The sequence below is a fragment of the Anomaloglossus baeobatrachus genome, chromosome 8 (assembly GCF_048569485.1).
Source record: "Anomaloglossus baeobatrachus isolate aAnoBae1 chromosome 8, aAnoBae1.hap1, whole genome shotgun sequence".
Taxonomy (NCBI): domain Eukaryota; kingdom Metazoa; phylum Chordata; class Amphibia; order Anura; family Aromobatidae; genus Anomaloglossus; species Anomaloglossus baeobatrachus.
Genome location: NC_134360.1, coordinates 246,192,061 through 246,204,649, shown reverse-complemented (window position 1 = coordinate 246,204,649; position 12,589 = coordinate 246,192,061). Strand labels below are relative to the sequence as shown.

General features: G+C 44.4%; 1 protein-coding gene across 3 annotated transcripts in view; it reads right to left on the bottom strand.

The window, feature by feature from the left end:
• Positions 1-8,107, bottom strand: part of LOC142248982 (E3 ubiquitin-protein ligase HECTD3-like) — a 35,462-nt gene extending 27,355 nt beyond the window's left edge. For 2 of the 3 annotated variants that reach the window (XM_075320508.1, XM_075320510.1), the window contains exon 1: positions 8,037-8,107. The gene's annotated coding sequence lies outside the window, so the exon portion shown is untranslated. Of the gene's footprint in view, positions 1-3,636; positions 3,656-8,036 lie in introns of those variants that run through there. The other variant, XM_075320509.1, reaches the window with a different exon arrangement.
• Positions 8,108-12,589: the final 4,482 nt, after the last annotated feature.

Here is a 12,589-nt window from a genome sequence, read left to right as displayed (position 1 = left end):
CTATACATACAGTGCTATACTGGCGCTATCGGGCTGATTCTATACATACGGTGCTATACTGGCGCTATCAGGCTGATTCTATACATACAGTGCTATACTGGCGCTATCAGGCTGATTCTATACATACAGTGCTATACTGGAACTATCAGGCTGAGTCTATACATACAGTGCTATACTGGCACTATAAGGCTGAGTCTATACATACAGTGCTATACTGGCACTATCAGGCTGATTCTATACATACAGTGCTATACTGGCACTATCAGGCTGATTCTATACATACAGTGCTACACTGGCGCTATCAGGCTGATTCTATACATACAGTGCTATACTGGAGCTATCAGGCTGATTCTATACATACAGTGCTATACTGGCGCTATCAGGCTGATTCTATACATACAGTGCTATACTGGAGCTATCAGGCTGATTCAATACATACAGTGCTATACTGGCACTATCAGGCTGATTCTATACATACAGTGCTATACTGGCACTATCAGGCTGATTCTATACATACAGTGCTATACTGGCACTATCAGGCTGATTCTATACATACAGTGCTATACTGGCACTATCGGGCTGTTTCTTTACATACAGTGCTATACTGGCACTATCGGGCTGATTCTATACATACGGTGCTATACTGGTGCTATCGGGCTGATTCTATACATACAGTGCTATACTGGCGCTATCAGGCTGATTCTATACATACAGTGCTATACTGGAACTATCAGGCTGAGTCTATACATACAGTGCTATACTGGCACTATAAGGCTGAGTCTATACATACAGTGCTATACTGGCACTATCAGGCTGATTCTATACATACAGTGCTATACTGGCACTATCAGGCTGATTCTATACATACAGTGCTATACTGGCACTATCAGGCTGATTCTATACATACAGTGCTATACTGGCACTATCAGGCTGATTCTATACATACAGTGCTATACTGGCGCTATCAGGCTGATTCTATACATACAGTGCTATACTGGAGCTATCAGGCTGATTCAATACATACAGTGCTATACTGGCACTATCAGGCTGATTCTATACATACAGTGCTATACTGGCACTATCAGGCTGATTCTATACATACAGTGCTATACTGGCACTATCAGGCTGATTCTATACATACAGTGCTATACTGGCACTATCGGGCTGTTTCTTTACATACAGTGCTATACTGGCACTATCGGGCTGATTCTATACATACAGTGCTATACTGGCACTATCAGGCTGATTCTATACATACAGTGCTATACTGGCGCTATCAGGCTGAGTCTATACATACAGTGCTATACTGGCACTATAAGGCTGATTCTATACATACAGTGCTATACTGGCACTATCAGGCTGATTCTATACATACAGTGCTATACTGGCACTATCATGCTGAGTCTATACATACAGTGCTATACTGGCACTATCAGGCTGATTCTATACATACAGTGCTATACTGGCGCTATCAGGCTGATTCTATACATACAGTGCTATACTGGAACTATCAGGCTGAGTCTATACATACAGTGCTATACTGGCACTATAAGGCTGAGTCTATACATACAGTGCTATACTGGCACTATCAGGCTGATTCTATACATACAGTGCTATACTGGCACTATCAGGCTGATTCTATACATACAGTGCTACACTGGCGCTATCAGGCTGATTCTATACATACAGTGCTATACTGGAGCTATCAGGCTGATTCTATACATACAGTGCTATACTGGCGCTATCAGGCTGATTCTATACATACAGTGCTATACTGGAGCTATCAGGCTGATTCAATACATACAGTGCTATACTGGCACTATCAGGCTGATTCTATACATACAGTGCTATACTGGCACTATCAGGCTGATTCTATACATACAGTGCTATACTGGCACTATCAGGCTGATTCTATACATACAGTGCTATACTGGCACTATCGGGCTGTTTCTTTACATACAGTGCTATACTGGCACTATCGGGCTGATTCTATACATACGGTGCTATACTGGTGCTATCGGGCTGATTCTATACATACAGTGCTATACTGGCGCTATCAGGCTGATTCTATACATACAGTGCTATACTGGAACTATCAGGCTGAGTCTATACATACAGTGCTATACTGGCACTATAAGGCTGAGTCTATACATACAGTGCTATACTGGCACTATCAGGCTGATTCTATACATACAGTGCTATACTGGCACTATCAGGCTGATTCTATACATACAGTGCTATACTGGCACTATCAGGCTGATTCTATACATACAGTGCTATACTGGCACTATCAGGCTGATTCTATACATACAGTGCTATACTGGCGCTATCAGGCTGATTCTATACATACAGTGCTATACTGGAGCTATCAGGCTGATTCAATACATACAGTGCTATACTGGCACTATCAGGCTGATTCTATACATACAGTGCTATACTGGCACTATCAGGCTGATTCTATACATACAGTGCTATACTGGCACTATCAGGCTGATTCTATACATACAGTGCTATACTGGCACTATCGGGCTGTTTCTTTACATACAGTGCTATACTGGCACTATCGGGCTGATTCTATACATACAGTGCTATACTGGCACTATCAGGCTGATTCTATACATACAGTGCTATACTGGCGCTATCAGGCTGAGTCTATACATACAGTGCTATACTGGCACTATAAGGCTGATTCTATACATACAGTGCTATACTGGCACTATCAGGCTGATTCTATACATACAGTGCTATACTGGCACTATCATGCTGAGTCTATACATACAGTGCTATACTGGCACTATCAGGCTGATTCTATACATACAGTGCTATACTGGCGCTATCAGGCTGATTCTATACATACAGTGCTATACTGGCGCTATCAGGCTGATACTATACATACAGTGCTATACTGGCGCTATCAGGCTGATTCTATACATACAGTGCTATACTGGAGCTATCAGGCTGATTCAATACATACAGTGCTATACTGGCACTATCAGGCTGATTCTATACATACAGTGCTATACTGGCACTATCAGGCTGATTCTATACATACAGTGCTATACTGGCACTATCAGGCTGATTCTATACATACAGTGCTATACTGGCACTATCGGGCTGTTTCTTTACATACAGTGCTATACTGGCACTATCAGGCTGAGTCTATACATACAGTGCTATACTGGCACTATAAGGCTGATTCTATACATACAGTGCTATACTGGCACTATCAGGCTGATTCCATACATACAGTGCTATACTGCCGCTATCATGCTGATTCTATACATACAGTGCTATACTGGCACTATCAGGCTGATTCTATACATACAGTGCTATACTGGCACTATCAGGCTGATTCTATACATACAGTGCTATACTGGCGCTATCAGGCTGATTCTATACATACAGTGCTATACTGGCACTATCATGCTGAGTCTATACATGCTTGTAGTGGTCAACTCGGATGTTTAGGTTTTGAAATCCAAAAAAGTAAAGTTTATAAAATGAGCTGCTTCTTGAGTGACAGCAGCATTGGAACAGATGGTATATTCATAGATATCCCCTCCCCTGTTAGAATTAGCATAAGCATTATACAAACGATTCAGTTTGTCTGTGGAAGGATCTGTGGTGAGGTCATACCCATGTGACCTGGTATCCATCTTTGTTGGCTGAGGCCCCGCCCCTTCTGGTCACATGGGTATGACCTCACCACAGGTCCTTTCACAGACAAACTGAATCGTTTGTATAATGCTTATGCTAATTCTAACAGGGGAGGGGATATCTATGAATATACCATCTGTTCCAATGCTGCTGTCACTCAAGAAGCAGCTCATTTTATAAACTTTACTTTTTTGGATTTCAAAACCTAAACATCCGAGTTGACCACTACAAGTATGTATAGACTCAGCATGATAGTGCCAGTATAGCACTGTATGTATAGACTCAGCATGATAGTGCCAGTATAGCACTGTATGTATAGAATCAGCCTGATAGTGCCAGTATAGCACTGTATGTATAGAATCAGCCTGATAGTACCAGTATAGCAATGTATGTATAGAATCAGCCTGATAGTGCCAGTATAGCACTGTATGTATAGAATCAGCATGATTGCGCCAGTATAGCACTGTATGTATAGAATCAGCCTGATAGTGCCAGTATAGCACTGTATGTATAGACTCAGCATGATAGTGCCAGTATAGCACTGTATGTATAGAATCAGCCTGATAGTGCCAGTATAGCACTGTATGTATAGAATCAGCCTGATAGTGCCAGTATAGCACTGTATGTATAGAATCAGCCTGATAGTGCCAGTATAGCACTGTATGTATAGAATCAGCCTGATAGTGCCAGTATAGCACTGTATGTATAGAATCAGCCTGATAGTGCCAGTATAGCACTGTATGTATAGAATCAGCCTGATAGTGCCAGTATAGCACTGTAGGTATAGAATCAGCCTGATAGCGCCAGTATAGCACTGTATGTATAGAATCAGCCTGATAGTGCCAGTATAGCACTGTATGTATAGACTCAGCCTGATAGTGCCAGTATAGCACTGTATGTATAGAATCAGCCTGATAGTGCCAGTACAGCACTGTATGTATAGAATCAGCCTGATAGTGCCAGTATAACACTGTATGTATAGACTCAGCCTGATAATACCAGTATAGCACTGTATGTATAGAATCAGCCTGATAATGCCAGTATAGCACTGTATGTATAGAATCAGCCTGATAGTGCCAGTATAGCACTGTATGTATAGAATCAGCCTGATAGTGCCAGTATAGCACTGTATGTATAGAACCAGCCTGATAGTGCCAGTATAGCACTGTATGTACAGAATTAGCCTGATAGTGCCAGTATAGCACTGTATGTATAGAATCAGCCTGATAGCGCCAGTATAGCACTGTATGTATAGAATCAGCCTGATAGCGCCAGTATAGCACTGTATGTATAGAATCAGCTGATAGTGCCAGTATAGCACTGTATGTACAGAATCAGCCTGATAGCGCCAGTATAGCACTGTATGTATAGAATCAGCCTGATAGCGCCAGTATAGCACTGTATGTATAGAATCAGCCTGATAGTGCCAGTATAGCACTGGCTTTAGCTCATATATGAAAATCCTGGTGATTGCTTCCCTTTAAGAGGAGCTGTGATTGGTTGCTATAGGCAATGAAGGACATTCTTAGTATAAGAAGCTTATGTGAGAGGTAAAATGATATCGGTGAAGAGATGGATAGAGAGAGACAGAGACAGACACACATAGGCACAGACAGACAGGGAAAGAGACATACAGAGACAGACAGGGAAAGAGACATACAGAGACAGACAGGGAAAGAGACAGAGGCAGATAAAGACAGACAGAGACAGACAGGGAAAGAGACAGAGACAGATGTGGAAAGAGACAGACAGACAGAGAGAGACAGACACACACACACACACAGAGACAGAGCTACATCCAGGACGGTACAGGCATGGGAGTGCCCATCACAAAAAAGAAACCTTCATTACCTCCAAAACCCTCACAAATCCAGGAGATCAGCATTAACAGCGACCTCGTGAACAAGGCTCCTTGAGCCGAAACGTAGGATTTGGTCATGTTAAAACTTATGATTTCTACTATAAATAAAATTCTTTCACTTGCAAAGCAAAGACAAAGTGTGTGCAGTGTATCTCTACGGATTATAATTAAGGGACTTCACACGTACACTTGTAGCCGGAAAAAAATCATCTTAGTGTGCACGCCTTTATCCTATTATTAGATACACAGAGACAGAGAGAGAGAGAGATAGACAGAGATAGAGAGACAGACACGGATACAGACATAGAGACAGACAGACAGAGACAGACAGAGAGACACAGACAGAGAGACACACACAGAGAGACAGAGACAGAGAGACACAGACAGAGAGAGACAGACAGAGAGAGACAGACAGAGAGAGACAGACAGAGAGACAGACAGAGAGACAGAGATAGAGAGACAGAGAGACACAGACAGAGAGACACAGACAGAGAGACACAGACAGAGAGACAGAGAGAGAGACACACAGACAGAGAGACACAGACAGAGAGACACAGACAGAGAGACAGAGAGAGAGAGAGACACAGACAGAGAGAGACAGACAGAGAGAGATAGACAGAGAGACAGACACGGATACAGACATAGAGACAGAGAGAGAGAGACAGACAAAGAGACAGACACGGATACAGACAGAAAGAGAGAGACAGAGACACACAGACAGGCAGAGACACACAGACAGGCAGAGAGAGACAGAGAGAGACAGACAAACAGATAGAGAGAGACAGAGAGACAGTCACTATGCCGGGCAACGCCGGGTACTTCAGCTAGTATAATATAAGACTACAAAGTATCAAGAGGAGAGTTACATGGAGGGAGGGGGCGGGGGGAACACCCCAATTACATCACATTATATTACTATACTGTAGATGTAAATGGGCCCTTTGTAGTCCTGTAGCTCATTATAATACACAATTTTACCTGCTTTGGAGGAGGATGTGGCCCCTTTACCTCTGGGGCCCCTGTGTGGCCGCACCAATGATATGGCCGCCGCTGTATTACATGGCCAATCCTAAAATGACAGCAGCAGAGACCTGCACGCTGCGCTGCCCCCGAGCCAACAATAAATACAAGGTCCATGTGATCACACCCTGCTCCCGGCTGTGATGGTGACAGCGACACTTCCGCTGATGCTACAGGAGACTCATATAGAGCTGTATACTGATCTATATAAGGAACGAGGCACCCGCTCAACAACAGCCCCCGAAATATGGAGCAGAGGGGGCAGCAAGTATATGGCAGAATAATATATACAGGATACATACGTGTACATGGATCCTACAGGTGCACTGTCTATAAGGGACATCATTGAGCACTACACAGATCTATAGGGAGATCACTGAGCACTACACAGATCTATAGGGGATGTCACTGGGCACTACAAAAACCTATAGGGGATTTCACTGAACACTGTACAGATCTATAGGGGATATCACTGAGAATTGAACTGATCTATAGGAGATGTCACAGAGCAATACACAGATCTATAGGGGATGTCACTGGACACTACACACACCTATAGGGAATGACATTGAGCACTGTACAGATCCATAGCGGATGTCACTGAGCACTGTACTGATCTATAGGAGACATCACTGACCAGCACTACAGATCAATAGGGGATGTCACTGAGCACTATACAGATCTATAGGGATTGTCACTAGGTACTTTACTGATCTATAGATGTAACTGGGCACTGTATAGATCTATAAGGGATGCCACTGAGCATTGCACATATTTATAGGGGATGCCACTCAGCACTGTATAGAGCTATAGGGGATGTCACTAAGCACTGTACAGATTTATAGGGAATGTCACTCAGTACTGTACATATCTATAGGTGATGACACTCGGCACTGTACAAATCGATAGGAGATGTCACTCAGCATTGCATAAATCTATAAGGCATTTCATTTAGTACTGTACAGATCTTTAGGGGATGTCATTTAGCACTATACAGAGCTATATTGGATGTTAATCACCACTGTACAGATCTATAGTGGATGTCACTCAGAACTGTACATATCTAGGGGATGTCACTGGCCACTGTATAGATCTATAGGGGATGTCATTGAGCACTACACAGATTTAAAGAGAAAGTCACTCAGCACTGTACAGATCCAAGAGGGATGTCACTCAGTATTGTACTGATCTATATGGGATGTTCCTCAGCACTGTGCATACAGATCTATAGGGCATGTCACTCAGCACTGCACAGTTCTATAAGGCATGCAATTTGTCAGTGTACAGGTCTATAGGGGATGTTACTGCACTGTACAGATCTATAGGGGATGTCACTCTGCACTGCACAGATCTATAGGGGATGCCACTGTACAGATCACACAGGTGCAGACAGCGCAGTGCGGGGCTCTACGTGTCACGTGTGTGGGGAGCGCAGTATAGACTGCACGGGGCCATGTACACACATTGCAGGGTCCCGGCCGCACAGCGCACAGCTCACCTCCAGATCAGCGCGCATCCCAGGAAGACACAGCCGGAACTACCGCTACCGTATATCACCGAGGAGACGCGCACTCAGTGCAGCCACACACACAGAGCAGCGTGCTGCTGGAGAATGCAGGCACACAAGCGGCATCTCACATGACAGCATTAGATACAGGCAGCAGATAGGATTAGATACTAAGCATAGAAGCAGTATGACACGTGAGAGGATTAGATACTTGTAGAGTGTAAGCCCCCGGGGCAGGGTCCTCTCCCCTCATCACATGTTCAGCACCAGGGAATGGATGATGAGTAATTAAATAAATAAATAATAATAGTCGGGCACTCCGCACACTGCATCACAATTATCAGATACAGGCAGCAGCTCAGCATATAGTAATAGTATCACACTGCTTGGATACCTAGGCGGGTATCAGACACCCAATGATGTGGGGGAGGGGGATACAAGTGGTTGGTATCCGGCAGGAAGAATCTATGATGGGGGTAACTTGTAGATTGGGGGAGATCTGATCCTCATGAGGCCTGCTCCATTCATTCTCTGTGGGATTACTGGAGCGCTGTGCTCGGCTTTCTCCGGCAGTCCCATAGAGGATGAATATGGTGGAGGAACAGCCGCACACTATCGCTGCATTGTAATGGGGAGACAAGCGCCTATTCTGTCCATTGGTGCAGATCCCGGCGATCAGACCTCGACCGATCTAGAAGTTCTCTTCCATTGCTCAAAGAATCAAACTCTCGACCTTCGTGCTCGCAGGCAGCAGCTCTACAATCCACAGCACACAATGAGGACAATAGGAAAATGTTGTACATTTGAGCTGTATTGCAGGCAGTGAACCCAGAAGCAGATTATACAGGTACATAGAGATACATCTGTACATAGCGGTGTATTTCTATGTCCCTGTATCCTAGAGGGAGAATAAAAGAAAGGGTTTTTTTTCTTTTAAAAATATAATTAAAAATAATTGCAATAATTGCATTTTAAAGCCTTTTATTTTAAAATAATAAACATCACAAATCAACAAATAACAGACATATTTGGGGTCCCTGTAATCGCAACGACCCGAACAACACAGAGATCAGATTATTTACAATGATCCGTAAATGTTTTAAGAACACGGCGTGATTGATTGCTTTTTTTACTAAATCCATAAAAAAATGTAATAATAATATAGCACTGAGGCCGCGTTCACACGTAGCATAAATGCTGTTTTTTTCCTCTACTGTATGTTTTCTCGCAGTAACAATCTTTTCAGCCTGTTTGTTGCATTTCTTTTGCGCGTTTTCTCCTTTATTTGATGTTGCAGATGTTAATCTGCATTTTTAATGCTATTTTTTTTAATACTACAGAAAGGCTTTGATTCTATTCTTAAAATACTGCAGTGTTGTTTTTTTTTACCTGCATTTTCTTCAGGCTCCACATAAAAGCATATAGAGAAAAAAAGGAACCAAAACCGGCCGCTTCAGCGACGTCTGTAGACGCACCGAAGAATCACAGAAATGCAATAATCAGAGAAGATTGTTATTGTGTAGTTTGGTGCAGAAACCAACACATTACTTTTATTTACGCAAAGTGTGAACACGGCCTTACAGACACCAAAACAGATGTCACATATAGTAGTGAACCTGCATCAAGATGAGAGAATTCTGGCTGCTGCGACTATAAATGATCAAAAATTAAATCCACAGGTCTGAACTAGAGATGAGCAGGACGCACAGATGACGTCGCTCCAGCCCTGGATAATAAAAAGCCGCAGCGAGGACACAGGAAGGTCAGAGATTCACAGCCTCCCATCCATCCAACGGGGACCACTAACCTGGACCGGAGTCCTGTGAATGGATCCGCTCATCCCTAGTCCCAACCGTCCTGGGTACAGCAGACAGTCCAGGATTGGGGTCTACACCCTGCAGTTCTGCTGAACACCCCACACTGCCACTGCCCCTCTGACAACTCCTCCTGTCAGGGTAGGAAGAAAAGCAAATGGATGTGGCTTGGGTTGTGGCTAGATGACTGGAGGTTTTTAACCCATATAGTGGCATTACAGGTTAGGTTCCCGGTATACAGAGATTACCTTGCCGTGGTGATGGGCTCACATGCATTGGCCAATACATAAGCTAAATATCTCTTTTTTAAAATATTTCTATAGCAGTAATGCAATCCCAGAGTTCCCTTATTCATTGTTAGCATTTTAGTGTGCAGCTGTATATACAGTATTTTGTAGTTATAATGTGTTTTCTGCTAGCACCTGTTCACACCTGTTGGATGTGCGGGTACGTCTTTTTATACATTTTTAGGGGGCTGGTCAATATTTGTCTTGGCACGCTACCCACACACAAAATAATTTATCTTACATAGGTTGAAAAAAAGACCCGGGTCCTTTTAGTTCACCCTTCCTCCACCAATTATACATTTAGTCTCTAAATAATTTATAACTGACAATGTTGTGTACTGAAAAAATCATCCAGCTCTTTTTTAAAAGCCATTTCTACCTCCTGTGGTCGCATTCCAGAGTCTGACTGCTCTAACTGTAAAGAACCCTTTCCTATTTAGCTGCCGAAATCGCTTTTCTTCCACTCGCAGTGAGTGCCCCCTGGTCCTTAGTATTGTCTTTGGAAGGAATAAGTCATGTGCCAGTCCTTTATAGTGACCACACATGTATTTATACATATAAATGAAATCTCCTCTGAGACGTCTTGTTTCTAATCCAAAGAAATCCAACCTCTCATCATATGGGAGGCTTCCAATACTCATTATACAGGCGGTCTCCATTCCTTGCAATAATCTAGTTACCCGCCTTTGAACTGACTCTAACTTCTGAATGTCCCTTTTAAAAAGTGGAGCTCAAAACTGGATCCCATATTCCAGATGTGGCCTTACAAGTCATTTATAGAGGAGTAATAATACGTTGGGATCACGGATTCTAATCTCTCTTTTTATACACCCTAGAATCTTGTTTGCTTTAGCAGCTGCTGCCTGACATTGAGCGCTGCTGCTCAGCTTACTTGTAATGAGAATCCCCCGGTCCTTCTCCTGTTCTGTAGTCCCGAGTTTACTTCCATTTAATGTATACGCAGCTATAGGATTACTCCGTCCTAGGTGCATTACTTTACATTTATCAACATTAAATCTCATTTGCTAAGTATCTGCCCATTCTGACATCTTATCCAGATCTTTTTGTAATATTGTACTATAAAGGTCACTTTTTAATATCCTACATAGTTTGGTGTCATCATCAAAGACTGACACTGTACTATCAATCCCATCCACAAGGTCATTAATAAAGAGATTATAAAGAATCGGTCCTAGCACAGATCCCTGCGGCCCCCCACTGCTGACTATAGGCCATTTAGAGAATGTACCATTTATAACGACTCTTTGTTTCCTATCGTCAATTCCTTATCCAGTTGCACATAGTTTCCCCTAGTCCTTGCTTCTGGAGCTTTAGTATAAGGCTATTATGTGGCACAGTATCAAATGCCTTTGCAAAATCCAAATAAATCACATCAGCTGCATTACCAATATCCAGGTTTGCACTTACCCCCTCATAGAACCCCAACAGGTTGGTTAGACACGACTTATCTCTCATGAATCCATGCTGTCTGTGATTATATTATTTTCTCTAATATATTTTTGGATGTCATCCCTTAAAATGCCCTCAAAAACCTTGCACACCACTGATGTCAGGCTTACTGGACGGTAGTTTCCCGGATCCATCTTCTTATCTTTCTTAAATATCGGTACCACATCAGCCATGGTCTGAGACGTATTTCGCCCCGGAGTATGGGCCTATGTCTCCCCGGGGCGCAATCTGTATGTTCCTCCGGGGTGCGGTCCGTATGTCGCTCCGGGGTGTGGGCCGTATGTCGCTCCGGGGTGTGGGCCGTATGTCGCTCCGGGGTGTGGGCCGTATGTCGCTCCGGGGTGTGGGCCGTATGTCGCTCCGGGGTGTGGGCCGTATGTCGCTCCAAGATGTGGGCCATATGTCACCCCGGGGGTGTGGGCCATATGTCGCCCCGGGGGTGTGGGCCGTATGTCGTCCCGGGGGTGTGGGCCGTATGTCACCCCGGGGGTGTGGGCCGCATGTCTCCCTAGGGCTGTGGGCCGTATGTCGCCCTAGGGGTGTGGGCCGTATGTCGCTCCGTGGTGTGGGCCATATGTCGCCCCAAGGTGTGGGCCGTATGTCGCCCCAAGGGGTGTGGGCCGCATGTCGACCCGGGGTGTAGGCCATATGTCGCTCCGTGGTGTGGGCTGTATGTCGCCCTAAGGTGTGGGCCGTATGTCGGTTCGGGGTGTGGACCGTATGTCGCTCCGGGGAGTGGGCCATATGTCGCTCCGTGGTGTGGGCCGTATGTCGCCCTAAGGTGTGGGCCGTATGTCGGTTCGGGGTGTGGACCGTATGTCGCTCCGGGGAGTGGGCCGTATGTCGCTCCGGGGTGTGGGCCGTATGTCGCCCTAAGGTGTGGGCCGTATGTCGGTTCGGGGTGTGGACCGTATATCGCTCCGGGGTGTGGGCCGTATGTCGCTCCGGGGTGTGGGCCGTATGTCGCTCCGGG